Below are 27,686 nucleotides of genomic sequence, written 5' to 3'. Positions count from 1 at the left end.
CATTACACAGAACTAATAAATCAATATGTCAAACAATATAACTAACAAAAATAGACAATCCTTATCTGTCAAGTGCTCTCACTGAAACTAAGCTCACAGAAATTAATCAACATTTTACTTATTAAATCAATTCTGAGTATCGCCATTGGTTATCTAAAGAAAGGTTAGATTGAATGCATTCTGTCTAATGTGCATAGAATTAATGTTCATAAAATATTTTCAGCCAAGTATTTTGATGTAACAAATGGGATGCAATACCAGTAGTGAACAAAGCAGTCGGAGATTAATATCTTTGCCATGGGCCAAAGTAAACAATGATTTGGTAAATCCTTCATTGACTGTGTGTTTTCCTATTCATTACTATCTCAGCACTGCAGTGTTTGGAATGATTTGAAATTTAAGTCTGCTTACCCAATCTCTCATACCTGTATGCCATCAGAGATGAAATTATCACACACAGAGAAAAAGTAAATCTTTCTCAATTTAAAAAAATTGCAAGCTGTGGTCACACAATCAGAAACATAAGTAAAGGCGAGACACAAGAGTCAAGGGTGTTTTATTATCACATGTGCTAAAATAGAACAAATACATTCTTAGTTGTGGTTTGTAGTGTTCAATAGCCTGATGGTTGTTGGTAAGAAGCTGTTTCTGAACCTGGATGTTATAGTTTTCTGGCTCCTTTTCCATCTTCCCAAAGGCAGGAGAGAAAGCAACCCTTCTGACATAAAGACACAGTCACAGACAATGTTAATGAGTCTGAAGGAGGGTCCCAACCCGAAACGTCATCTATCCATGTTCTCAAGAGATGCTACCTGACCCGCTGAGTTACTGGAGCATGTAGAAATCCATTTACATAAACTTGAGTGAACTGTTGCTCAGAGTAGCCATCTACCTTTTCTAATTTTTTAATGGATGAGCTATCAAAATCAATTAAAATCTATTTTCTGTTTAAGGGAAATTTATTGGCACTTTATTGCAACATTATAAAATGCTTACGTATGCACCATTTCATGGAAAGGCTTCGTAGAGTGGATTTGCTCTTCCAAACTTTGTTTTGCTTACAAGTAAAACTGCAATATTGTCAATAATTGAATTGTAGTTATGTAACTGCTTTTCAACCAACCCCAATTGATAAAACAGATCAGGTATTTTCCTCTTTACATTTTTATTTTCTCTTGTAATGATATAAAAACCATCGCAAGAGCCTCGTGGAAAGAGTATACATGAATCAACAACAGAACAAACCTGCATTAACAATGGAACTCAAAGTAAGTTAGTTCATTACATTATCTATTAAGGCTTTTTCATTACCTCTCAATTTGAGTTTGAACGCAAGAGGTCAATTTGCTTTGAAATTAATTAATGTTTAGTTTCCATATTTTTCAATGTATGAATATGGGAATTGGCACTAATGTCAAGCAAATTAACATTCTAACTTTCCCATTACATTTAATTTAGGAACCTTTATAGAAAATAAATGAAATTACACAAATCTATCCAGAAAACAAGCAATGGAGTGAAAAAAGGTATGTAGATTACCCCTCACATTTTAACTGAATGAAACATCGTGTAAGAGATATTGGTTTGTCTGGGGAGTTTGCATTGAGGCTAAAGGATATGAACCTACCATCTCCAGAGAATTCAGGTCGTCCCAATCAGAGGAAGTATCAGAGCAGGAAGGCATGCGACTAGTTCCATGGTGCTGGATTCTGAAGAGGAAATGATCCAAGATGGACTGAGGGGTTTAAACAGGATATTGTAGAATTAGATAAGAACTATACAGGCAGAATATATTCCAAGATTTTTAGAGGGGAAAGGAGGTTCGATTTGGAATGTTGGAGAGTACAGGTAATAGATGGCCCTGCGAGATGGTTAACAGTGCTTCTTTTGATGAGGAGCTGCAAAAGGATTTGAGTAAAGCAAATCATTAGTGAATACAATCCCGAGAGATTCTGGCAATCTGAAGACTATTGATGTGATACATACTGTATGCACCAGCTATTAACTTTTTCTGTGATATGCTTTCCCATTCCTCATACTCTACAGGGTTAAATAAGTAATAAACCACAAATTAAATAAGTAATAATAAATGTGGAAAAAAAATCACTGTATTAGCCACAGGTAGGGGACTGTGCTCAGTTTTTGCTTCTCCATTATTAAAATAATTTTAAAGCTCAGAGAATGTAGAGCACAGGCTCACTGAGATGTTGCCAAGAATGCGAACTAGTGATTGAGATTTTGAGATACTACAAATGTTTCCATTAGACTGGAAAAGACATAAGTGTTCATGCAGGTTTTTAAAGCTATGGCTGTTTTTTGATAGAGTGAATTGGGAATGACCACTTCCTCTGATGCAAAGGTCAGTGTGAAAGGGTTATCAGATGCAATATTGTCACCATGCAAGAACTGAAAAAGAGCAGATTATTTGCATGGAGATTTATTGAAAGATGGAATGCTGCGCAGCAGTAAATCTTTGTACTGCATCACTTAGTAGAAAATTGGATAAATATTTGAAGGGGTGTTTCTGCAGCTTCTAAGGAGAGAGAAGGGCAATGATTTAAATTTTAGTTCAGTGTAGCAAAAAGATTCAAAACTGGCATAATGGGCTGAAAGGACTCCGGCATAATCACAATCAATAACTGGGTGTAAAATTAAAAAAACATAATTCAATGGAAAGGTACTTTTGCCACTATGACATCTTAATCAATAATGTTTATATTACGGACCCTCCCCCGACAAGTTTAATAATGGAATGGGGTAATTTTAATTCTGAATTTTATCATTTTATTAATGTTGTCACTTCATTTCATAACATACGACATACCATCTGGCAAGGTTGCAGACTCCACGTAAATGCTTGCTTTCGTGAACGACACATTTCATCAAAGAATTCAACCGACAACAAAGGACAGCAAATGATAGAAACTGAGCAAAATAGCACCTTTTTTTCCCACCACATAATTCACTTTTAATTCACTGGAAATGGTTAGGTACCATTATGTGTAGGAAGGAACTGCAGATGCTGGGTTACACCGAAGATTAACACACAATGCTGGAGTGACTCAGCGGGACAGGCAGCATCTTTGGATAGAAGGAATGGGTGACGTTTCGGGTCGAGATCCTTCTTCGGACTGGGTCTGACAAAAAGTCTCCACTCTGAAATGTTAACTGCTTCTCCGTCGTCTGAAGAAGGGTCTCGACCTGAAACATAAACCATTCCTTCTCTCCAGAGATGTTGCCTGTCCCGCTAAGTTACTCTAGCATTGTGTGTCTGACTTTGGTATCATTATTCCTGGTAAAAGTTAATAAAAAGTTTTATCTGGTTCTCCAGTCATCAAAGTAAAGTCCAGCCTAAGGAATAAATGAAAGAAAACTCTAGGTTTGACTAACAAATATTCACTGCCCAAGGTCACGATTGTCCTGACTTTACTTTCAATGGACATTGAAGGATGATCATGTTTAGTAGAGTGTTAATTTGTTCATGATATATGTATTTTTATTTCTATTTATTTTTAATGCACACTTAATGGACACTGGTTGAGCAATGTTTTTTTGTTTCCTCTGGGTATGTGAATACTCAGGAAATGACAATAAAGATATACAATACAATACAATTTGAGATGGTCCGAGGGCTAAGCCAGAAAGCCCTGAGCATTACCAGGTGGCATGGTGGCACAGCGGTAGAGTTGCTGCCTTACAGCGCTAACAGCACCAGAGACCCAGGTTTGATCCTGGCTATGGGTGCTTGTCGGTATGGAGTTTGTACGTTCTACCCGTGTCAGCGTGGGTTTTCTCCGAGAACTTCGGTTTCCTCCCACACTCAAGGCATACAGGTTTGTAGGCTAATTGGCTTGGTATAAATGTAAAAAATGTCCCTAGTGTAGGATATTGTTAATGTGCAGGGATTGCTGGTTGGTGCGGACTCGGTGCTGTTTCCGCGCTGTATCTCTAAACAGTAGCAGTGATCAGACAACATAACAGGGTGAAAATGACCAGTCCTGGAAAACTGCATCAATACCTTTGATGGACCCCAAGGCCAGTCCCCAGCTTTGATGACTGTCAGAGAAAGAAAATATTTGCAATGTTTATGAAATTCTCTGACGCTTCTAAATAACTTTTAAAAATCACTTGTAAAACACAGTAAACAATTGGAAATATATATTTATTTATTTCACTCTAATACCGGAAACCTTATAATTTCCATGGGAATCGTCGGTCTCCAGGATCTGCTGCAGTCATTATATGACACAAAGGCTGAGAGCAGACTCCCTGCTGTAGACAGTAAAGGATCGCAGCATGTTCTCAGTGTCAGAGCACAACCATGAAATGGCCAGTCAAACTTGGCCAGTACATGGGGGTCTTTCATGCCTGTACATTTTACTGGCATTTTGTGGCTATCTTCAATATTTATGTCATCCTCTACCTTAATCAGATGTTTACATTGCTGCCTCAAATAGCAATATAGGGTTAACTTCCCAAATTGAAACTTGAGCAAATTCTTGACCATGACTGGTTGCACCATGTCAGAGCATTTGGTGACCCAGGATCTCCTCGAATTTATCCCTGACAATAGACAATATTAAGTGGCCAAATCCTCCCACAGAATTTTGGAAGATTTCTAAGGAGCTCCTGTCAAGATCAACAAGTGAGCACCCTCGGCCTCAGATTTTAAACAAGAGGATGTCCCAAGGCAAATACCATTCTACGTTGTTGAAACTGGAGCGCAGTGTGGCGTTCCTCCTCATTATTTTGAGTTGCACAACCCCATAACTGGGTGAAGTTGCCATCTCAGCTCCTGCCACTTGCAACTGAGGACGAATTGCAACCTCAGTTCTGTCTGTCTTTAAATATCATGCCATGGAAGTTCTGTAGTTAAATGCAAACTCATTTTCAATAAAATAGGAAACTGAGACATTAGTTTTACTGGAGCACACGAGATTCTCAGGTGTATGGGGTGATGATTTAAGCAATGGAAAAGTGAGGAACAACACTGAGAGAAAGGTAACATGTTTACAAAGGCAGGTACCATTTTATCTGCAGACAGTGGATGTATAATAGAAACAAGCTGACAACAGGAAATAATGCTTTGTACAATGTGCTTACATAGGCCTTTTGCGGATTATCTGAATGTGCTACATTTGAAGCACAAATATTATATATGGGAATAGAGGAACATTTTTGTACCATCATCACTCTGCATCTCAGTCTTTTCTTTAATTATACAAAATGATGTAATCACAATTCACTCATAATCCTGGCACTTGATCTTATAATTAATTGTTATTCAATGATTCAAGATAGTTACCTACCGCAGTGCTCAAATTGTAACATAAATCATGTGGATTTAAAAGTGCCATAAATAACAAATTCAGCTGTGCATGTCGACCGATTTCACCAATTGCTGACATTTAAATAAGATTCAATCAAACTAAATTATGTCTAGATTCCAACAATGTTCATTTTAAGGTTTCGGCCCGTGCATCAAATTCAACCTTTCATTCCGTCGTTAGTAAAAGTCTCTGCAATTGACCTTACTTAATCATGGGGGTTCAACAGAGCTGAATCAAAGCATTCTTTGAGAAAAACCCACAAAAAAAAGAAAACTCGCATTAAACTCAGTCAATTAAAGTTTACTGATTTGGTGTAGTTTTATTTTATGCATAATTACTATTGATTGATCTTCAGAACTATTTTCCAGCAAGGTAGACACAAAATGCTGGAGTAACTCAGCGGGTGAGGCAGCAATGTATGTATGGTATCTCTCTCTCTCACATTTATACACAACTGCAATATTTTGTGTAGGAAGGAACTGCAGATGCTGGTTTAAGCCAAAGATTGACACGATAAGCTGAAATAACTCACCGGGTCAGACAGCAACTCTGGAGAAAAAGGAATAGGTGGCGTTTTGGGTCGAGACCATTCTTCAGACCTCACTTCAATGGTTTAAAGAAGGAAGTGACTGGCTCAAGCTCTTCAGGATACGTTTGTCTGCACAGAGGGTGCCTGGCTGAAGCCAAACTAAACATTCATATTTCAGCCACAGTCAGCATCAACAGACTGAAATTCAAAATCTATGTTGATTTTTGGGAATAATTGAGTAATTTGTCAAAGGAATCTTTGGCACCAAACAGTTCCTGATTAAACTTCCTAGCTGCAGCACCTGCACTTGATCAGCACAGAAACTATTTATTTTTGCAGTTAAGTTCTTATAACACACTCAATAACTGAGAACTTTACATCTGCCATTTGCCCACAAAATTCCCATTTTTTATAATGTAAAGTTGACTTTCTGAAGTTACACATATAAAGAACTGTTGAATTAAACGTAGAGATGTCCCACAGTTTATTAAATTGCTTTAATTTGAATCCAGGAAAGTTATCAAGTCAATTCCTTTTATAAATATAAAGTTTCCACCTTTTCTGATTATACTTCAGCCTTGTGACTCGGTGCCAACACATTTTTTGGACATTTAATTTTTCCTGCTTATTCATTCCAACTTTATTCCCCTATACAGAAAATAACCAATCTTATTTCTCAGTACCCGAGTGCTCTCCTTTCCTATTTTATTAATGTGGTACATTTTACTCCAATGCCGCTGAGAGTGTTCTCTCCAAAGCTGGAGCTCCATCGTCCCGGCGAGAGGGCCTGAAACATCCGGCCTCCGCTGCGGTGACTATGGAGGCCTCAAATAGGCCCCGACCACGGTGAACACAGAGGAAGAGGACTGACCTTTTTTACTGCCTTCCCTCACAGTAGAAAATGTTGATTCCGTTGTGGGGGGACATTCATGTTAAATTCTATAGTGTGTTGTGTTGTGTCTTTTCTTTTTTATTTTGTATGGGTTTATTGAAACACAATTTTTTCTATGTACAGCATTTTGGTTTCAACGCGAGTTGATTTAAATGTGCTATATAAATTAAAATTATTTACTTACTTACTTACTTCAGCCCCTGATAATAGAATAAAAAAAGTTCTGCCAATCAATGAGAATTTGCAGAAAACACTGGGAGTTTTATCCTAATGTGCTGAGAGGTCTTTTGTATTGTGAAGAGCGTACTTTGGGTTTGGCCCAAACAAGACTCAGCAAACCTAAACTCAAAAGCCTTCAAATCCTAAAACATTTCAAAGTCAACTATAAACACCAAAAAGCAAATACAAACTAAAATAAAATCTCGTAAAAGGTTTAAATAAGATTTTTTAAACTAAAACTAAAGTCTTTTTAATCTAAAGTTTAGATTTTCATTTCCCTCCAATAGGGTGACCCGGTGGTGCAGCGGTAGAGGTTGCTGCCTTACAGCACTTGCAGCGCCGGAGACCCAGGTTCAATCCCGATTACAGGCACATTAATTGGCTTGGTGTAAGTGTAAATTGTCCCTGGATCGCTGGTCAATCGCTGGTGGGCCAAAGGGCCTGTTTCCGCGCTGTATCTCTAAACTAAACTAAACTAAACTAAACAATCAGAGTTTATAGAGTCATAGTATAATTTATGACATGGAACAAAGCCATTCAGCTCATGCATCTATGCTGGTAAAAGAAAAGCTATAACACTTACTCCATAGACTAAAGAGCTGAGGTTATACAAGTAACATCCAAATACTTTGTAAATGCCATGGTGGTTTCTGACTCGAACACGTCTTCAGGACGCGAGTTGCACAATCCGACACCTCTCAGGGAATAAGTATTTTCTTTATCTGAAACAATGATACCACTTTCTTTGCACATATGCTAAGTCATTTAGGCGGCACAGCGGCGCAGCGGTAGAGTTGCCTTACAACGCTTACAGCGCCAGACACCTGGGTTCGATCCCGACTACGGGTACTGTCTGTACGGAGTTTGTATATTCTCCCCGTGACCGCGTGAGTTTTCTCCCACAGGCGTACAGGTTTGTAGGTGAATTGGCCTGGATCTGTATAGTTGGTAGAAGTGTGAATTATCCCTAGTGTGTGTAGGCTTGTGTTAATGTCCGAGGACCGCTGGTCAGTGCAGACTCGGTGGGCCGAAGGGATTGTTTCCGCACTGCATCTCTAAACTAAAGTACAATTTCCAACACTTATTTCTTTGTATTTAGTATTCAGTAGAATTTATGCTTAAAAATCTGTTGGTAGTTTTTGACTTCCAATGTTTGTCATTTAACTCAGAAAGTGATGGGAATCATCATCTTTCCGATGAAATAGAAGATGCTTTTCTAAAATCAAAGTTAAAAGTATCACATTGACAACAAAAAATTCAATTTTTTGCAGAATATATGTAAATCGAGAAACAAAAGGAGAGGAAATTCACAACCACTGGATCATAACCACAAAATGGTATCTACAGAATTTCAATAAATGGCACTTGTTCCACTTGTTTCCGAGTTTCTCAAAACCTGAATGCCTAGCAGGGGTTGTTCACAAGGTACATAATGAATGTATTTTTAGCTGTTCCATCCGTAAGATTATTATCAGTCGATGTGCCCTAAAGCAACAGAACTACTTGTAATTTCACAGGAAAATTTTGATATTAATATTAAAATTTGTCCATAAAATTAAAGAACTGCAATTAAACAAGGAGTTACTCTTTCTGTAACAGTTGTGGAGTACAATGGAAGATGATTGTTGTTTTAGCAGAAAATGCCTTAAAGTCTAACATAATGTCCTATTAAGCACTGATGCATATATGATAAGCCATTTGCATACAAAAGATGATATTTGTTTGTCTGGAAGCTTTTATTTCCATTGCGTCGATGAATACTAAAATTGTCTTCTGTGAAAAAAATATAAAACCAATTAGTGTTTCTGTACAAATTTGTGAATTATGCAAGAGTTTACGACCTGTCTATCTCAAGATTTACAGTGCGGAAAAATGCACGATAGATGCAAGAAATGAGAGAACCATTAAACTCATTAAACACTTTCTTGCACAGAAAGTCTAGAATATTTCTCTCATTCAACGGTGTCCAGAAAGAGATGTGAGGATCACAACCACACTGTTGATTTCTAGGATTTCTCTTCCCTTCTTATCTTCAATGCCAATATTAAAAAAAGAGCTAACTAAATTGGCAGACCGATGGAAAAGAACCTTCCACAGAAACCATGGGGTCAACAGTCTTTACTGAGGATTTGCATCTTTGCTATAAAGGTTCAGAAATCTCAGCCACCTGACTGTCTTTTCTTTCTGCTCTTTATTTAGCATGGGGAAGTGCAGGGGTTTGCAATTGTCAGACCCAGACTGTCTTCAAACGAAAAAGTATTAAAAGCAAAATTAACTTGATTTGCCAGTGAGAAATCTGTACTTATACAGCTCTTTTGCTATAAGAAGATGTGTGGAATAACCAAAACATTTTTTATTTGTAACAATGACATTGTTTATACTGAAGATAGACACAAAATGCTGGAGTAACTCAGCGGGACAGACAGCATCTCTTGATAGAAGGAATGGTTGATGTTTCAAGACTCTCCAGAAATGCTGCCTGTCCCACTGAGTTACTCCAGCATTTTGTGTCTGACATCAGGTACCAATTGGCAGTGATGGCCCCAGCACACATACCAAGAAGGACTAAACATAGGAGGCATCAGTATTTCAATGCTGTCGATATTTTCCTCAGCATCAGTTCCGGTCTTCAAAAGAGATGGGTTGGAAAGGAGAAACTAATTGGCAAAGAAGATGAACTTGTCTTTTTCTGGCAATTCTTTAAGCTAAGGGAATAAATCGGGTAGATGCACAGAATCTCTTGCGCAGAGTAGGGGAATCAAGCACCAGAGGACATAGGTTCAAGGTGAAGGGGAAAAGATTTAATAGGAATCTGAGGGGTAACTTTTTCACACAAAGGGTGGATGTGTGTATGGTACAAGCTGCCAGAGATGGTAGTTGAGGCTTGAAATATACCAACATTTAAGAAACATTTAAGGTACATGGATAGGACAAGTTTGGAGGGATATGGACCAAACACAGGCAGGTGGGACTGGTGTAGCTGGGACATGTTGGCCGATGTGGGCAAGTTGGGCCAAGTTGATAAAGTTTCCACACTGTATCACTCTATGACTCTAGTCGTTTCACTAATCAACCATTCCTGATGTAGACAAAAATTGCTGGATAAACTCAACGGGTGAGGCAGCATCTATGGAGAGAAGGAATAGGCAACGTTTTGGGTCAAGACCCTTCTTCAGATCCGAAACATCGCCTATTCCTTCTCTCCATAGATGCTGCCTCACCCGCTGAGTTTCTCGAGCATTTTCTGTCTATCTTCGATTTTTCCAGCATCTGCAGTTCTTTCCTGAGAACGGCAGATATTGTGTTAAATTTACTAACCCCATATGTACACCAGATATCAAACTGTTCAAGCACTATCATTAATTGGAGCCAAAAAGTATTTTGTTTGGAGTGTAGGAGGGTTGACCTCATTAGGGTGTAAAAGATCATTACATGGTTCTTTTACACCCTACGTGGCATGGTTAAGGTGAATGTTCACAGTCCTTTTCCCAGGAATGGGATTTTAAAACCAGAGGGCAGGGGCTTAAGGTGAGCGAGGAGAAATGTAAGAATGACCTTGGGGGCAACTTTTTCACTCAGAGGGTGCAATCTCTCCATAGATGCTGCCTCACCCGTTGAATTTCTGCAATGAGCTGCCAGAGCAAGCTATAGAAGCAGACACAATTAGGAGTTTTTAAAGACTTTTAGACAGATATATGGATAGGAACGGTTTAGAGGGACATGGGCCAAATGCAGGCAAATGCTAACTCTGTATGCCAACATGAGTGGGCCAATGGGCCGGTTTCCATGCTGTACAACTCCATAACTCTTATTACTTTGAAGCTTCAGGAGTCATTACCATGGTTGGGCGAATAATGGAGAGAGAGCATTTTTGACTGAAGGCCAACTCCAGAATCAGGCTTTCATGAAAGCAAGAGGTGTGAAAACAAGAATGGCCACAATGAACAAGAAAACATAACCAAGCATCACTCTGAGAAGATTAACACCAGGAGGCAGACTCCATCTCTAGGTAGGAAACAAAGTAGGTTGGAGTTAGTCTGTTTACATTAAGAAGGAGTAACATGTACAATATCTTCAAAGGATAATATATTAAGTAAGTTTTATCAATTAAACAGGATATAACTGCTATCCTGCACTTTCACCTCACTGTGAACAAAATCACAGCAGCCTGGATTTTGCAGGGAAGTATTCCTTGTGCAGAAGCCTCTGCGATTCCTTCCAAAACAAAATCCTAAAAATGCATGCCATTCTTTTTATCCAATTGCACATGGACATTGAGTGCCCGGGGACCAGTGTTAGTGCAATGTTGTGGCAGTCACATAGCCTTACACTGAAAAATCAGCTGGGACAATAGAGACCAGCATCTCTGTACAGTGTCTATACAGTGAACACACTTTGCACTGTGGCTCTGTACAGTGTCTATACAGTGAACACACTTTGCACTGTGGCTCTGTACAGTGTCTATACAGTGAACACACTTTGCACTGTAGATCTGTACAGTGTCTATACAGTGAACACACTTTGCACTGTAGCTCTGTACAGTGTCTATATATACAGTGAAGAAACTTTGCACTGTATCTCTGTACAGTGTCTATACAGTGAACACACTTTGCACTGTGGCTCTGTACAGTGTCTATACAGTGAACACACTTTGCACTGTATCTCTGTACAGTGTCTATACAGTGAACACACTTTGCACTGTAGCTCTGTACAGTGTCTATACAGTGAACAAACTTTGCACTGTAGCTCTGTACAGTGTCTATACAGTGAACACACTTTGCACTGTATCTCTGTACAGTGTCTATACAGTGAAGAAACTTTGCACTGTATCCCTGTGCACATGACAATAATAAACACAACTATTGATTGACAGAATGGAGATAAATAACAATGAAGGACTAAATGAATGGTAAGTTGCCTTCTTTAAATTAGATTTTACCTGTTTTTACATGTTGATACTTATCACTTATGTATGATTAAGTAAGTAAACTTACTTGTAGACTTAAGTAAGTATTTCATTGTTCTACCTGGGACATATGCCAATAGAATATGACAATATGACAAGGAAGAAGGGTCTCAACCCAAATGTTCACCCATTCCTTCTCTCCAGAGATGCTGCCTGTCCCGATGAGTTACGCCAGCATTTTGTGTCTATATATGACAATAAAACTCTCTTGACTCTCCCTTGACTATTAAGGATTACATGAGAAAACTGACATGGAACTAGACAAATAAGCCCACCCGGTCCTTGCCAGCATTTCTGTTTAACTCCAATCTACTCCTACCTTTCCTCATCTAAATCCATCAGCCTACCCCTCTTTTCTCTACTCCTTCACATGCTAATTCAGCCTACCCACACTGTCTTTTTCATCTCTTGGTGAAGTTTTACATTCTCACCAAGTTTAGGGCAAAAAAATGACTTCCTGAAATTCTGAAATCCCCAATAGATGGCTTGGCCTCCATATATGCTCTTCACTCTTTGTCTGCTCTATCAAAACACTTCCTAATTGTAAAGATCTCTAAAAAACATGGAGTTGAATAAAGAATGGGATATTCAGCCAATTGCTGTGCAATAATTGTCATTACTTCAATGCCACTTTACGGTGCAAACAACACTCCCTTAATTGCCCTTAAAATCCAAAAATCAATCATTTTTGCTTGAATATACTCAACAATGGAGTTTCGTTGCTCCTTCGGGTAGAGAATTTCAAGATTTCTTTGCGAGAAGACATGCCTTCTCATCTCTGACAATTACATATTTACCATTCATTTCCATTTCCTACCCATTAACCAGCCCCGAATCCATGTGACTTTGAAGATAATGTACATGTTATCATGCACTTCAATTTTGTATTCTAATTCCTTTTGTATCACCTTATCGAAGACTTTCCGAAAGTTCAAATACACCACCTCAAATTGTTTTCCCTTATCTGTCCCTCTAGTTACAGAAAAATGCCACAAATTTATTAAATGTGATTTGTTTTTTGTAAATCTGTGTTAACTCGATAAAATCCTATTACTATTTTCTAAGGATACGGTTATCTTTAATATTAAATCACCCCCCAGCCTCTTAAGAGCAAAGAATGCCAGACAGTTCTTCTTTTCAAGATATATATGTTCTTGTCTTTCTGATATAATATTAGTAATTTTTTTTTGCTCCCTTATTGGTGCTGCTCTATCTTTAGAATATTATGAGAACAGATTGGGATACAGAACACTAAATGGCATCTGAACAAATGTTTGATAAAGATTTAGCATAACATCCCTGCTTTTTGGTTCCAACCCTCTATAAGTGAACCAGATGCTAGGTATGATTCTCTATTTTTTTGTACTGCTCACCTACAGTAGAACTTTTAATGACCGGTAATATTTATACTTCAATATCCTTTTGTTCCACTTGCTTCAAACTTTCAAACCACTTGATTCAAACCTTCTTTAGTTAAGAGAAAAGAGAGCCAGGTCGTTCTTCAATGAACAATCTGCTGGAGGAACTCAACAGGCTGAGCAGCATCTGTGGATGGAAAGGAATGGTCGATCTATCAGGTCAAAACCATGCATTGGGACTGGGAGTGAAGAGGGAAGATAGCCCAGTATAAAAGGGAGAGGAGGAGTTTAGTTTAGTTTAGTTTTGTTTAGAGATACAGTGAGGAAACAGGCCCTTCGGCGCACCGACAAGCAATCCCCGCATATTAACACTATCCAGAGTCAACAGTCAAGAGTCAAGTGTTTTATTGTTATGTGTCCCAGATAGAACAATGACATTCTTACTTGCTGCAGCACAACAGAATATGTAAACATAGTACACTGTAAACAATATGATAAATGAGAGAGAAAGAAAAAAAGTTCAGTGTGTATATTTATATAATATACCCCCGATGCAATATTCCACCTCTCCACCAATTCCAATATTGGTGGCCAGTGGGGGGGCTTTCTGGGGTGCTGGTATGGGTTCTTGGGGTGGCAGCTCAGTCCCTCAAGCCTGATCTGCTGGCAGCTAACTCACAGCTGGTGGGCTATCAGTTGACTCATGACTATTCCTTGAAATGCCATTTCAAGCAGGGTGCAAGGCAACCAAATTCAAATCCATGTTCCTACCATTTCAAGCAGGGTGCAAGGCCACCAAATTCAAGTGCAGTTTCTTACCACTATGAGCAGGGTGCATGGCCACCAAATTCAAGTGCAGGTTCATACCACTTTCAGCAGGGTGCAAGGCCGCCATATTCAAGTGCAGTTTTTCCAACCACTTCAAGCAGGGTGCAAGGCCGCCAAATTCAAGTACAGTTTCATTCCACATCAAGCAGGGTCGGAGGCAATCAAATTCAAATGCAGCTTCATACCATTTCATGCAAGGTGAAACCACCACAAAACCACATAAAACACCAAGCTGACAGTTCATTAGACATTCAGTGTGTTCAGTTGATTCACACCTCAGGCAGAGTCATGACCTCTCCCTCCCCCATCATGCAGAGACTGAGCCACACCCACACTTCCGGGTTTTATAACCCCTCCCCCTCCCACCAGAAAAGGTGTGGCTTTCAAGGCGTGATTGACAGGAGAGAGATTCCCAACCTTTTTTAAACACTAATAACACTTTTATTTTTCATTGATGGGAAGAATTCTTTGCATCTGCTCAGCGGAGGGGGGACTGAGTAAGATGGCCAAAAATCACAGACGTAAGTGGTAACATTTTATCTTAAATCAATATACAGTGCAAACAGGAAGTAAGTGCATTTGCAGTAGAGCCTTTTAACTTGAAGCCAAAGCACCCAAGCCATCATTTGCAGTAAGTAGTGCCTTTCAACCTCAAGCCAAAGCACCCAAGCCACCATTTGCAGTAAGTAGTGCCTTTCAACCTCAAGCCAAAGCACCCAAGCCACCATTTGCAGTAAGTTGTGCCGTTCAACTTCAAGCAAAATCAGCCAAGCCACCATTTGCAGTAAGTAGTTCTTTTCAATTTAAAGCTGATGCACCCAAGCCACCATTTGCAGCAAGTAGTGCCTTTCAACTTCATGCCACCATTTGCAGCAAGTAGTGCCTTTCAACTTCAAGCCAAATCACCCGCCACCATTTGCAGTAAGTACAGGTGCACAACCTTTTATCCGAAATTCCAAATAATGAAAAGCTCCGAATACCGGCCATTTTTTCGGTCCTTGAAGAAAGGTTCTTGAAGACGTTCACCGAGGCGGCCCGCAGAGGTGACAGCGGAACCTCCGGTCGGTCCTCGAAGAAAAGGGAACTAAATCCCCATTCATAAAAGAGAAGGTGAGGGTATATTGTGCAGGAGGGTTAATAATTGACAATCTGCTGCTGCTGCCTGCCTGCTGAGTTAAAAAGTTCCCACGGTAGACTCACGATACACAGAGTATCGTGAGTCTACCGTGGGAACGTTTTAACTCAGCGGGCAGGCAGCAGCAGATTGTCGCTCCATTCAGTTTCACCCCCTCTACACCCCTCTGCTTCCCGGCCATGTATGTGACCCCTTCCCTCCCCTCTCCAGCTCCCCGCCCATTGCACCGGCGCGGGGGCTTTGCACTGTCTTCACGTCGGCGATGCCAGCAGGTCAGTGCCAGTCACCGGAGACGTCAGGACCAACGGGACAACGACCCCCAGGCACACTGCAAGCACGGAGATCCCAGAGACCCACAGCCAGCAGCAGCCCAGCCCCGTTCCAACTCCAGAGGAACCCGGGTTGTGGATGAGGGGGCGCAGCTCGGGCTGTGGGCGAACTGCCACTTGTCGCCGTAGCGACCCATCGGGGAGCGGGTTCCTGTTGGTCCTGATGTCTCCGGCCACCCCCCTGGACACGAGCTGAGACTGGGAACTGTACCGTCCTTGCACCCTCCATCTGCAACTGCAAACAACACCACTCTCCTGCTCACCTGCAAGGGTGTTACAGTTCCCAGTCTCAGCTCCTACACAGGGGGGTGGCCGGAGACGTCAGGACCACCAGAAGCCGCTCCCCGATGGGCCGCTACGGCGACAAGTGGCAGTTCGCCCACAGCCCGAGCTGCGCCCCCTCAGCGGGACACTGGCCCCCAGGCCCACTGCAAGCATGGAGATACTGCAAGCAGAGAGAATGGTGATTTTTTTCAACTTCTAGCCAAAGCTCCCAAGCCACCATTTGCAGTAAGTAGTGCCTTTCAACTTTAAACCAAAACTCCCAAGCCACCTTTTGCAGTAAATAGTGCATTTCAACTTCAAGCCAAAGCACCCAAGTCACCATTTGCAGTAAGTAGTGCCTTTCAATTTCAAACAAAGCACCCAAGCCACCATTTGCAGTAAGTTGTACCTTTCAAATTCAAGTCAAAGCACCCAAGCCACCATTTGCAGTAAAAAATGCCTTTCAATTTCAAGCCAAATCACCCACCACCATTTGCAGTAAGTAGTGCTTTTCAACTTCATGAAACCTCCCAAGCCACCATTTGCAGTAAGTAGTGCCCTTCAACTTTAAACCAAAGCACCCAAACAATCATTTGCAGTAAGTAGTGCCTTTCAACTTCAAGCCAAAGCACCCAAACAATCATTTGCAGGCAGTGCCTTTTTATTCAAACAAACCATATTTAGATTTTCAAACCACATTAAGAGTACTCACAGTTGTGTAGACATTTGTTCAGTGTTATTCAAAGCACAGAGAGATGCTTCATCAATCTTGCAGAGACTGAGGGAGGCACACCACTTCCTGGTGTTATAGTCCCTCCCCCTCCCTCCAGCAGGAGCAGCAGAGAGAATGGTGATTTTTTTTTAAACTTCAAGCCAAAGCTCCCAAGCCACCATTTGCAGTAAGTAGTACCTTTCAACTTCAAGCCAAAGCACCCAAGCTATCATTTGCAGTAAGTAGTGCCTTTCAATTTCAAACAAAGCACCCAAGCCACCGTTTTCAGTAAGTAGTGCCTTTCAACTTCACGCCACAGCACCCAAGCCACCATTTGCAGTAAGTAGTGCCTTTCAAATTAATGCCACCATTTGCAGTAAGTTGTGCCTTTCAACTTCAAGCCAAAGTACCCAAGCCACCATTTGCAGTAATTAGTGCCTTTCAACTTCAAGCCAAATAACCTGCCACAATTTGCAGTAATTAGTGTCTTTCAACTTCAAACCAAAGCTCCCATGCCACCATTTGCAGTAAGTAGTGCCTTTCAACTTCAAGCCATAGCTCCCAAGCCACCATTTGCAGTAAGTAGTGCCTTTCAACTTCAAGTCAAAGCACCCAAGCCACCATTTACAGTAAATAGTGCCTTTCAACTTCAAGCCAAATCACACAAACAACCATTTGCAGGCAGTACCTTTTTACTTCAAACAAACCATATTTTCATTCTCAAACCACAATAAGGGTACTCACAGTTGTGTAGACATTTGTTCAGTGTTATTCAGAGCTTACGGAGACGTGACCCTTGGCTTCATCCATCTTGCAGAGACTGAGTGAGGCACACCACTTCCTGGTTTTATAGTCCCTCCCCCTCCCTCCATCAGGGGCAGCAGAGGGAATGGTGAATGTTTTTAAAACATTAATATATCTCTGATTTTTCATTGATGAGAAACATCCTCTGCACCCATAAGGCAGAGAGGGGCGCTGAGCGAGGTGGCAAAAAATGACAGCCGTAGGTGATGGCGTTCTGTCGGAAATCACAGCACAGTGGACCAAAAGCGGTCAAGATCAGAGATTTAGTAATAAAGGGATAGATACACATACACACATACTCAAAAAACAAACACACATTAGGGACAATTGACATTTATACCAAGCCAATTAATCTACAGTGGATATGGGAGATTTGATGGCTGAAGGATGGCTCAATTTCAAGCAAGGTAGTAAGACTCCCTCTTACTGGCACTGTTCACTACCAAGCTCTTTTGTGAGAAATGGTATTTGCTGATTCTCGGTCAATTTCGGAGTGACTTAGTTTAGTTTAGTTTAGTTTAGTTTAGTTTAGAGATACAGCATGGGAAGATAGAGATGCACTTCTGCCCACCGAATCCGCGCCGACAAGTGATACCCACACAATAACACTATCCTACACACGCTAGGAACAACTTACATTTATACCAAGCCAATTAACCTACAAACCTGTACGTCTTTGGAGTGGGAGGAAACCAAAGATCTTGGAGAAAACCCACGCAGGTCACCGAGAGAACGTACAAACTCCATACAGACAGCATCTGTGGTCAGGATCGAACCCGGGGTTCTGGTGCTGTAATTTTATGGGTAAATTGCCCCTAGTGTGCACAGGGTCGTGTTAATGTGCGGGGATCGCTGGTCGGCACGGACATGGTTGGCCAAAAGGCCTGTTTCTTCACTGTATCGCTAAAACTAAAACTAAAACCTGAAACTAAAAGCTAGAACTAAAATTCTCCCTGTGACCACGTGGGTTTCCTTTGGGTGCCTCAGTTCTCTCCCATTCTCCAAAGTCCTACAGGTTTGTAGGTTAATTGGCTTAGGTAAGTTGTAAAATGGTCCGCAGTGTGTGTTTGTTAGTGTACAGGGTGATTGCTGGTCGGCCGGAACTCGGCCAGCTGAGGACCTGTTTCTGCGCTATTTCTGTAGAGTCTAAAGTGTCGGATGGAACTAGTGTGGGAGGTGATTGTTGGGTCTATTTCCGTGTTGTATCTCTAAACTAAGCTAAACTAAACATTAGGGAGAAAGATGCAACATCATAAACTTTTAGAAAGCAAATAATGCGATCCACAGTGACTGAGTTCTTGTTTGTGTCTCACCATTTGCTTATTGTGCTGCAGAAAGAAGCAGTTTATGCACTGCAGAGTATTGAATTGTTACATCCTGAAACGGTGGAGAACTATTCATGGTACATGAAGCATTCTGCCTCTCAGAAAATAATTAATTTGGAATAACACTATTCTGCATTTAGACAGTCTCGTTATTTACTAACAATCACTGCATGTGAAGGCAATTTTAACATTGGCAACTGCAAGTCATTGTAGTGTTTAGAACAAGAGACAACATTTATCTACAATTATCAATGCAGAATGCTGTAAGACAAATCCAATCTAAAGAACTAATATGGTTTACAAATTAGTCATTTCAGTGCATTCAACACAATCTGTGATAAAGGCAGTGTTTCTAAATGGTGGATCTACGCTGAAAGAAAAAAAAAAGATCTACTTTCAAACCCTTTCTTTGTCTGTCCTGTTGATCCTGACTCTCTGTAAATTATTCAGGAAAGCACCACTAGAGCCTAGAAATTTAATCATCGCTACTTAAACGGAACAACAAAAATGCCGCAGAACAACGGAATCTGGGCGACCTAATAAGAAAAATTGAAACATTTATAACGCAGGCTCAGCAAGTTATTAGGAAGGCTGATGGAATATTGACCTATATTGTAAGTATTTGGAGTCTATAACTAGGGAAGATTTAATATAACTTTACAGAGCACGGTGAGAATGGAATACTGCGTCATAATCTTCATCAGCGTTCACTCGAAACGAGTATTACTGTCCTCTCCATAGGGTCGTCTACTTGTGGGTCTGCAGGTGTCTGTAGAAGCCGATCCGTGATCCACACACGTGGTGTAACGTGGGCAGTGGAGACTGGTGGTGGTTGGTAGTCGTCGAGCCCCCTTCCCTCTCTCCTTACGGTGCTGTTGCTTTGTCTCTGCGACACGGCGTAGTTCCATTTCGTGGAGTGCAGTTCCTTCCTGCACGGATTTCCTCCAGGAGCGCCTGTCCAGTGCAATGTGTTCCCAGTTGCTTGATGTGATGTGGAATTTCTTCAGACTGTTTTTGCTGTTGTCCTTGAAGCGTTTCTTTGGCCCGCCGATGGCTCGTTGACCTTCCTTCAGTTGAGTGTGCAGGATCTGTTTAGGGAGACGTGTGTTGGACATGCGGATGACATGGCCAGTCCATCGAAGTTGCTGCTGCATCATTGTGGTGGTGATGCTGGTGGTGTTGGCTTTCTCCAAAACGCTGATGTTGGTGCGTTTGTCCTCCCAGCTGATCCTCAGAATCTTTCGTAAGGATCTTTGATGGTATTGTTCCAGGTGTCTGCTGTAGGTGGTCCATGACTCGGCTCCATACAACAGGGTGGAGAGGACAACGGCTCTGTAGACCAGCAGTTTTGTTTGAGCCTTTAGGTCTCAGTCTTCAAATACTCGTTTCCTGAGTCTGGCATACTGTAGGCTCTGCTGGCACAACTCATGCTGTCATTGACCTCAGAGTCAATGTCAGCTTTTGAGGAAAGAATGCTGCCAAGGTAGGGGAAGTGGTCAACGTTTTCATGTGTGGTGTCGTCCACTTATAGTGGGCTGGGTAGATGGCTGGTTGGGTGGAGGTTGATGTAGGACCTGGGTAGTCTTCATATTTAAGGCTAGGCCCATGGCTCTGTATGCCATGGCAAAGGTATTTAGGATGCCCTGAAGGTCTTCTGCAGAGTGTGCTGCAATGGTGCAGTCATCCGCATCCATGATAACGGTGTTACTGACTTTGCTCTTGGCCTTCAACCTATTAAGGTTGAAGAGCCCACCGTCAGTTCTGTAGAGGATTGGGATCCCCTGTGGCAGCTCTTCACCAATGAGGTGGAGTATGGCAGCAATGAAGTCAACAAACAGGGTGGGTGGATGATGCATCCCTGTTTGACCCCCGTTTCCACAGTGAAGGGCTCGGACTCAGAGCCACAGTTGCTCAGCACTGTGTGACCGACATGCCATCATGTAGCAGCCTCAATATTCTGATGTACTTGTCGTGACAACCGTACCTTTATAGTATGCTCCAAAGAGCCTGGCGGTCTACCGAGTCCAAAGCCTTTGTCAGGTCTATGAAGGCCATGTTCAAAGGCTGCCTTTGTTCACGATATTGTTCCTGGAGTTGGCGTGCTGTGAGTATCATGTCTGCTGTACCGCTGGATGGGCGGAAGCCACACTGTGATTCTGGGAGTACCTCCGCAGACAGTGGTAGAAGTCGGTTTGCGAGGACACGGACTAGGACTTTGCCTGTTGATCACAGGAGCGAGATGCGTACATTCTTGGTCTCCATATTAAAGGAGCAAAGTGCTTGTATTGGAGACAGTGCATAGAAGGTTCTCTTCGAAAGGTCTTCGAAATGGTCTCCTCGAAAGAGTGAACTTCAATGTATGTTCGCAGCCACAGACGACACTGTGGTCTCAGTCACCAAAGTTGATGTTGAAAGATCCTTCATGAGGTTGAACCCTCGGAAAGCACCAGTCCTGATGGTTCTGACCGCATTCTTAAAACCTGCATGGACACACTAGCTGGGGTTTCCAAGGCGATATTCAACCTCTCACCATCGTAGTTCAAGGTCCTCACCCTCTTAAGGTGGGACATCCATTATCCTGCTGCCCAAGAAGAATAAGGTAACATGCCTCAATGACTACCGACCAGTGGCACTCACTGATTGAAGCGGACAACAATCCTGCACGGCCAAGGAGCAGGTTGTTGATTTCAGGAAGAGAACCTGTCTTCATCATCGGGACAGTGGTGGAGCTTCATGTTCATGAACGTGCATTTCTCTGAAGATCTATCTTCGGCCCAGATGCAATCACAAAAGCACATTCATGCCTCTACTTCCTGACAAGATTGAGGAGATTCGGGAGGTCGCTGAATAGAGAGTGTGCTGACTGGTTGCATCATGGCCTGGTGGTAACTCAACTGCCCAAGAACTATGGAGGTTACAGATGGAGCAATGCCCCATCCAATATTAACCTGCAAACAATTGAAGAGATATATAGGAACACTGCCTCATGAAAACAGCTGATATTATCAAAGATTCACATCACCCTGGCCATGCTCTCATCTCGCTGTTGCCAATGGGAAGAAGGTAACAGCCTGACAACTGTGACCTCCAAGTTCAAGAACAGCTTCTTCCCTTCAACCATCTTTCTCTTGAACCATACTGCACAACCCTATCTCAGTGACGATCTTCAATGGGCTTTGTTTAGGTTTGTACTATTATGGTCTGGTTACTGAATATTACTGATTTAACTTATTGCATTCTTCTTCTTTATGCATGTATTTATTGTACATTTGCATTAATGAGCCTGCAAAGCTGCAGCATGTAAGAATGTAGGAAGGAATGGGTGATGTTTCGGATCGAGACCCTTCTTCAGACTGAAGAAAATTCTCGACCCGAAACATCACCCATTCCTTCTCTCCAGAGATGCTGCCTGTCCCACTGAGTTCCTCCAGCTTTTTATGTCTATCTTCGGTTTCAACCAGCATCTGCAGTTCCTTCCTACACATGTAAGAATTTCAATGTTCTGCTCATTGTGCATATTTAAATTAAATACTCTTAACTCTCTTGAAAGGTTCACTAGGTGCATTCCAAGGATGAAGTAGTTAACATACGAAGAGATTTGTGGAAGTTTATGCTTCTCCAGTGAATGCCAACAGCAAAGTGCAATGGTCCTAGGGTCAACTTCAGCCAAGTGAGTGTCCAGGACATCGATCTTCTGCCCGGTTATGCAGGTAAAATGCTGGAAAGCTATAGAGAGAGAGAAACAGAGTTGAACTTACTGTAGGACAATTAATAAACATTTGAGTCAGTTCACGGGCTCGTCCGCTGCCTGTATTTTCTGTGCAAGGAAGAGCCCGTATTCCACGCTTATATAAAGTGTGAGAGGCTACTGCCCCTGTACCAATATCTGAAGGGGTTGGTCCTAAAGTTCTGGTTGCATTTTAGTCCTACGATTCTTGTGTTTGGACACAAGGCAGGGTGTGGGGAGAGCCGAGTGGGGGGGTGGGACTTAACTGTCAGTTTGCTCCTGGGCCTGGCCAAGATGGCCATTCGCGGGTCCAGGCAGCGGGCGGTCGATGGTCAGGCTAGAGTCGGCTGCCTTGCCCCTCTTTCGGGCCTACGTCCGTGCACGTGTGTCCCTGGAGAGGGAACACGCGGTGTCCACGGGGACTTTGGAGGTATTCCATGGGCGCTGGTCACCGCGTGGGGTTGAGAGTATCGTGAACAATGATTGTAATGTTGTACTATAATGATACTTGATATAGTGTAATTTTTGTTTATGATTTGATGTGTTGTATCATTTGCTGTGTCGAATAAAGTCTTGGAAATTAGAAAAAAAACAAAAAAACTGTAGGACAATTGCCTTTCTCCGGTGAGGAACAGAGCGCTGGAGAACACAAAGGTGTTTGTAGTTAATATTTGTTGCATCATTACAAAAGTAAAGGAGTTCACATCTCATGCTCCATTGTGAATGTTTGACAGATATAGAAAAATCCTGAACTTTTTCTTATTAGTACGGGTGGCGCCGCGAGCGGCAGCCTCGCCAGCAGCGTGTTCGTCCTTTTGACTTTTTTTGCTTTTTCGTATGTCTAGATGTATGTCTTAATGTGGGGGGTGGTGGAGGGGGAATTGGGGAAAACTTTCCATTCACTTTCCTCAATGGATTTGCGACTTTTCTCTTTGTCGCATCTTCGACCCCCTCGCAGCCTAACAACTGGTTTGGTGTGGCCTTTCTCGGAGACCGGTCCAGAGCTTCAGCGGCAGGCGCGGCGTGGACTTTAACATCGCGAAGCAGGGCGATCCCTTGCCAGGGATCGCCAGAAGAAGTGCTCCGACCGCTGGCCTGCGGACTATAACTTCGTGAAGCTACGGTCTCCAGTACGAAAGTGGCCGATTCGGGAATTCCAATCCGCAGAGTGTTTGTTCCGATCCGTCCCGATGTCGGAGTTTCGATCATCACGATGAGGGGGCCTGTACATCGGGCCGTCAGTAGCGGCGACTGCAGGGGCCGTTCACGGTGAACAATGGAGGAAGATTGACTGAATGTTATTGCCCTCCATCACAGTGAAGAATGTTGATTCCACTGTGGTGGATGTTTATGTTAAATTCTAGTGCTTTTTGTGCTCTTTTTGATTGTGTGGCTGCATGGTTACACAAATTGAATTGTACCTTCTTTGATGCATGTGACAATAAATGTGAACATGAACTTGTCCGAGGTTATGGGGAGTAGGCAGGAGAATGGCCAGTTTATTATCAGTGGCTGCACACATCTGATTATCATTATCACAGTCTGCATCTTGCTACGATAGTGGACTAACCGTTAAACTGAGAATACTGAATATTCTTCTTTCGTTTATCTATGATTTGTTTGAATGGAAGAGAGATTACAAATTAGGGTATCATCATAAATTTAATTTCTTGCAAGGGCGGGTCACTATAGGCCAGGCACATATCTGACACCAAGTCACATCGGTAGCTGCAGCCAAGGGAATTTAGTTCTCAATTTATTGAACATTGGTGCAATCTAATGGATTAATTGAACGACACCATGGAAAATAAAGCACAGGTAATACTAAATGTATCTAAAGAGAAAAAGCTACCATTTGCAAAGTTGCAGTTAGCTACAGATATCACATTTGGAAAGGTAGCTTTTGTCCTTTGAAATGCTGGTTTTAATTTCTCAGGACAATTCGCGGATCTTAAAATGCAGTCAGACTTACAATTGGAATTTAATAATTGATATAAGATGGGAAGATATTTTAAAATAAAGGACATTTATTAGTTCTAGTAATGCAAAATTAAAATAATCATGATCGATTTCTTTGACTCTGTACACATTTATTTGATTCATACACGTCAGGATAGGATAGCGTTCAGTTGAAACCAAAATGAATAATTTTAATGAATGGAGTTGCAATTCTTGCTAGACCCTCAAGAGTTCAGAGCCAAAGCTTTCAAATCAAGCCCCATTGTTCAAATCGAAGAATCCTGTTGAGAAGATAACTTTTAGCTCAAGGGTACGATTCCTTCAGAATAGCAGCTTCAAAACAATCCGTTGCTTGGAAATCTTTCCATGAGGTGTGAGAAGACACGATCGTTTCCCTTTAGAGTAATGAACTCTGATCCATATTAGATCCAAAATGTTGCCTAACACACTGGGTTAATCGCCCTGTCCCACGGTACGAGTTCATTCCAAGAGCTCTCCCGAGTTTTTTTAAAATCAAACTCGTGGTAAGCACGGAGAATGAACGTAGCGGGTACGATGGAGCTCGGGGACGTCTGTTAGCGCTAACGGTAGGTACTCGGGAAGACTCGCTAACGGCAGGTAAGCACGGGAAGACTCGTGAAGATTTTTCAACATGATGAAAAATGTCCATGAGAGCCCCGAGTACCAACGAGTGACCATTACCGTAAATCTCCGAGCTTGAATCAGGGCAAACTCGGGAGAACTCATGGAATAAACTCGTACCGTGGGACAGGGATTTAAATCTTGCAAAACAGAGGCACAACGCAAATTGCAGAAACAGCACCTCATATTTTGCTTGGGCAGCTTACAACCCAGCGGTATAAATGTTGATTCCTCTAACTTCAAGTAACCCTTGTTTTCCCTCTCTCTCCGTACCTCCCCCATCCCAGTTCTCCGACTAGTTTCACTGTCCTCATTAAATTTTGCTGATTATATGCCTCGTTGTCACCTTCCTCTCAGCCAACAATGAACCATTCCACATTTTCTTGATTACCATCTGCTTTGATCTGCCATTTTCACACCTTACCCTTCCATATCTCTAGACTCCCTCTCCTCTGATTCTCTGTCTGAAAAAAGGTCTCAACCCGAAACATCACCCATTCCTTTTCTCTAGATGTTACCTGACCTGCTGAGTTACTCCAGCATTTTGTGTTAATATTCTCTAGGTTGGGTCACTTTGGAATTGACATATTAATAGAGATGGGATTCCTAACTCTAATTATTTTGCATTCACGGTGTCATTGTTGAGTATCCAGCTTTAATTAAAATGTTTTCTGGATTTCAGGCAGGGTTTCTTTTTTGCTGCAAAAGGATGCAAGACACTGAATCAGATTATAATCAAACTTTTGAGGCATGATCTATATTTGACTCTGGAAATTTGTCATTAATATTCATACCAGGAAAATAACACTTTTTTTTTTAGATCAGATCCTTTATTTGTCATTCAGACCTTACGGTGTGAACGAAATGTCATTACTTGCAGCCATACATACAATAATAAACAACAGAACAGACAGTAAACACAAATTAACATCTACCACAGTGAGTCCACCAAACACCTCCTCACTGTGATGGAGGCAAAAATCTTAGGGCTGCTGTCTCTTCCCTCCTCTTCTCCCTCTGCGCTGAGGCGATACCCCACCGGGCGATGGTAAATCAGTCCCGCGACTCACCGAGCTCCGCGAACGGGCCGGTTCAAACTCCGCAGCCCGGGGGTGGTCGAAGCTGCCGCCCTCCAGTCCAGCGGACGCAGCTGTTGACGATGTCGTCCACTGGCCCGCGGCGGAACCCCGGACTCAGGTCGCCGCCGCCAGAACGCCGTCTCAGCCACCGGAGCACCGTTCCAGCCCCGAGCCGGGTCGCCCTCACGTGAGCGCCGTTCCACCCTCGAGCCAGGCCGCCCTCACGGGAGCGCCGTTACCCTCGAGCCAGACCGCCCTCACGGGAGCGTCTCAGCCTCGAGCCAGGCCGCCCTCACGGGAGCGTCTCAGCCCCTCACGGGAGCGCCGCCCTCATGGGAGCGTCTCAGAGCCTCACGGGAGCGCCATTACCCTCGAACCGGGCCGCCCTCACGGGAGTGCCGTTACCCTGAAGCCGGGCCACCCTCACGGGAGCGAGCCCAGGTCGAGTCCTAACAGGCTCTGCCTCCGGAGCCTCGAGGTCGCCAACTCCGCCATTAGGCCTCAGCGCAGACGGAGGCAGAGAAGGGGGATACGACAAGAAAGTTGCATTCCCCGAAGGGAGAGACAGAAAGCCCTGTTTCAGCCTCCCTCAACCCACCCCCCCCCCCCCCCCCCCCCCCCCCCCCCCACACATAACACAAACCTAAAAACCAAAAACTTAACTAAACAAAACGAAAAGAACAACACAAAAAAGTAAAACCAAACGGACTGCAGGCAAGCCGCAGCCGTTCACCAGCGCCGCCACTTCTGTCCCCATATGTACACATAACTACACAGTGCGCCTATCTAATCCACAAAAAAAATGGGAATTTAAGGGTGACAAAGCACAAAGATAGGTGACACAACAGATGACATGTCCTGGATCCTACACATTCCCTATTGATAAGGATGGGAAAATACAAGATGGATAGGATGGAATGAGATCAGACTTTCCAATTATGGCCTCAGATCAAGACGTTGCAACCCAGCTGGGGGATTGCTAACACTTGTAAAAGTCACCATCTGCCAACACATTGTACACAAACCAACATTTTATGCCTAAAAATAATTGAAATTTAAGCAGATGTCTACAAATATGTTCATTATACCACCCTCGTAGTTTCTCTTTTCGAATAATTACATGGCAAAATGGAGAAATCTACAAGCATGTAATGGTGGCACTTGGTGTAAACTCTGTCGATCTTAACCTATGTTGATCACGCTATTAAGAATGTAGAAACACTTAACTGCAGATGGTGATATACCAAAAAAAGACATGACGTGGAGACAGGAGAGGGAATGAAGAATTGGGGGGTGAATGGAGGGAAGGGGGTTAGTTGGAGTTTACCTAAAATTGGAGAATTCAATGTTCATACCATTGGGTTGTAAGCCACAAAATCGGAATGAGGTGCTGCAGTTTGCAGATGGCCTCACTCTGGCAATGGAGTAGGCAAAGGTCAGAAAAGCCAATATCGATAGGAAGGAACTGCAGATGCTGGTTTACACCAAAGATAGACGCAAAATGCTGGAGTAACTCAGCAGGACAGGCAGCATCTCCAGAGAGAAGGAATGGGTGACGTTTTGGGTCGAGACCCTGCCTCAGACATTT

General features: G+C 42.5%; 1 long non-coding RNA gene across 1 annotated transcript; it reads right to left on the bottom strand.

The window, feature by feature from the left end:
- Positions 1 to 501: 501 nt before the first annotated feature.
- Positions 502 to 6,402, bottom strand: LOC129699214 (uncharacterized). The gene is made up of 3 exons (XR_008723806.1): positions 5,863 to 6,402; positions 1,628 to 1,735; positions 502 to 718 (listed from the first exon to the last, which is right to left on the bottom strand). It is a non-coding gene; the product is annotated as an uncharacterized LOC129699214 (long non-coding RNA).
- Between the last annotated feature and the right edge of the window lie 21,284 nt (positions 6,403 to 27,686).

This window comes from Leucoraja erinacea, chromosome 8 (genome assembly GCF_028641065.1).
Source record: "Leucoraja erinacea ecotype New England chromosome 8, Leri_hhj_1, whole genome shotgun sequence".
Taxonomy (NCBI): Eukaryota; Metazoa; Chordata; class Chondrichthyes; order Rajiformes; family Rajidae; genus Leucoraja; species Leucoraja erinaceus.
The sequence above is the reverse complement of the archived record's forward strand: the minus strand, read 5'-3'. Positions and strand labels throughout refer to the sequence as shown.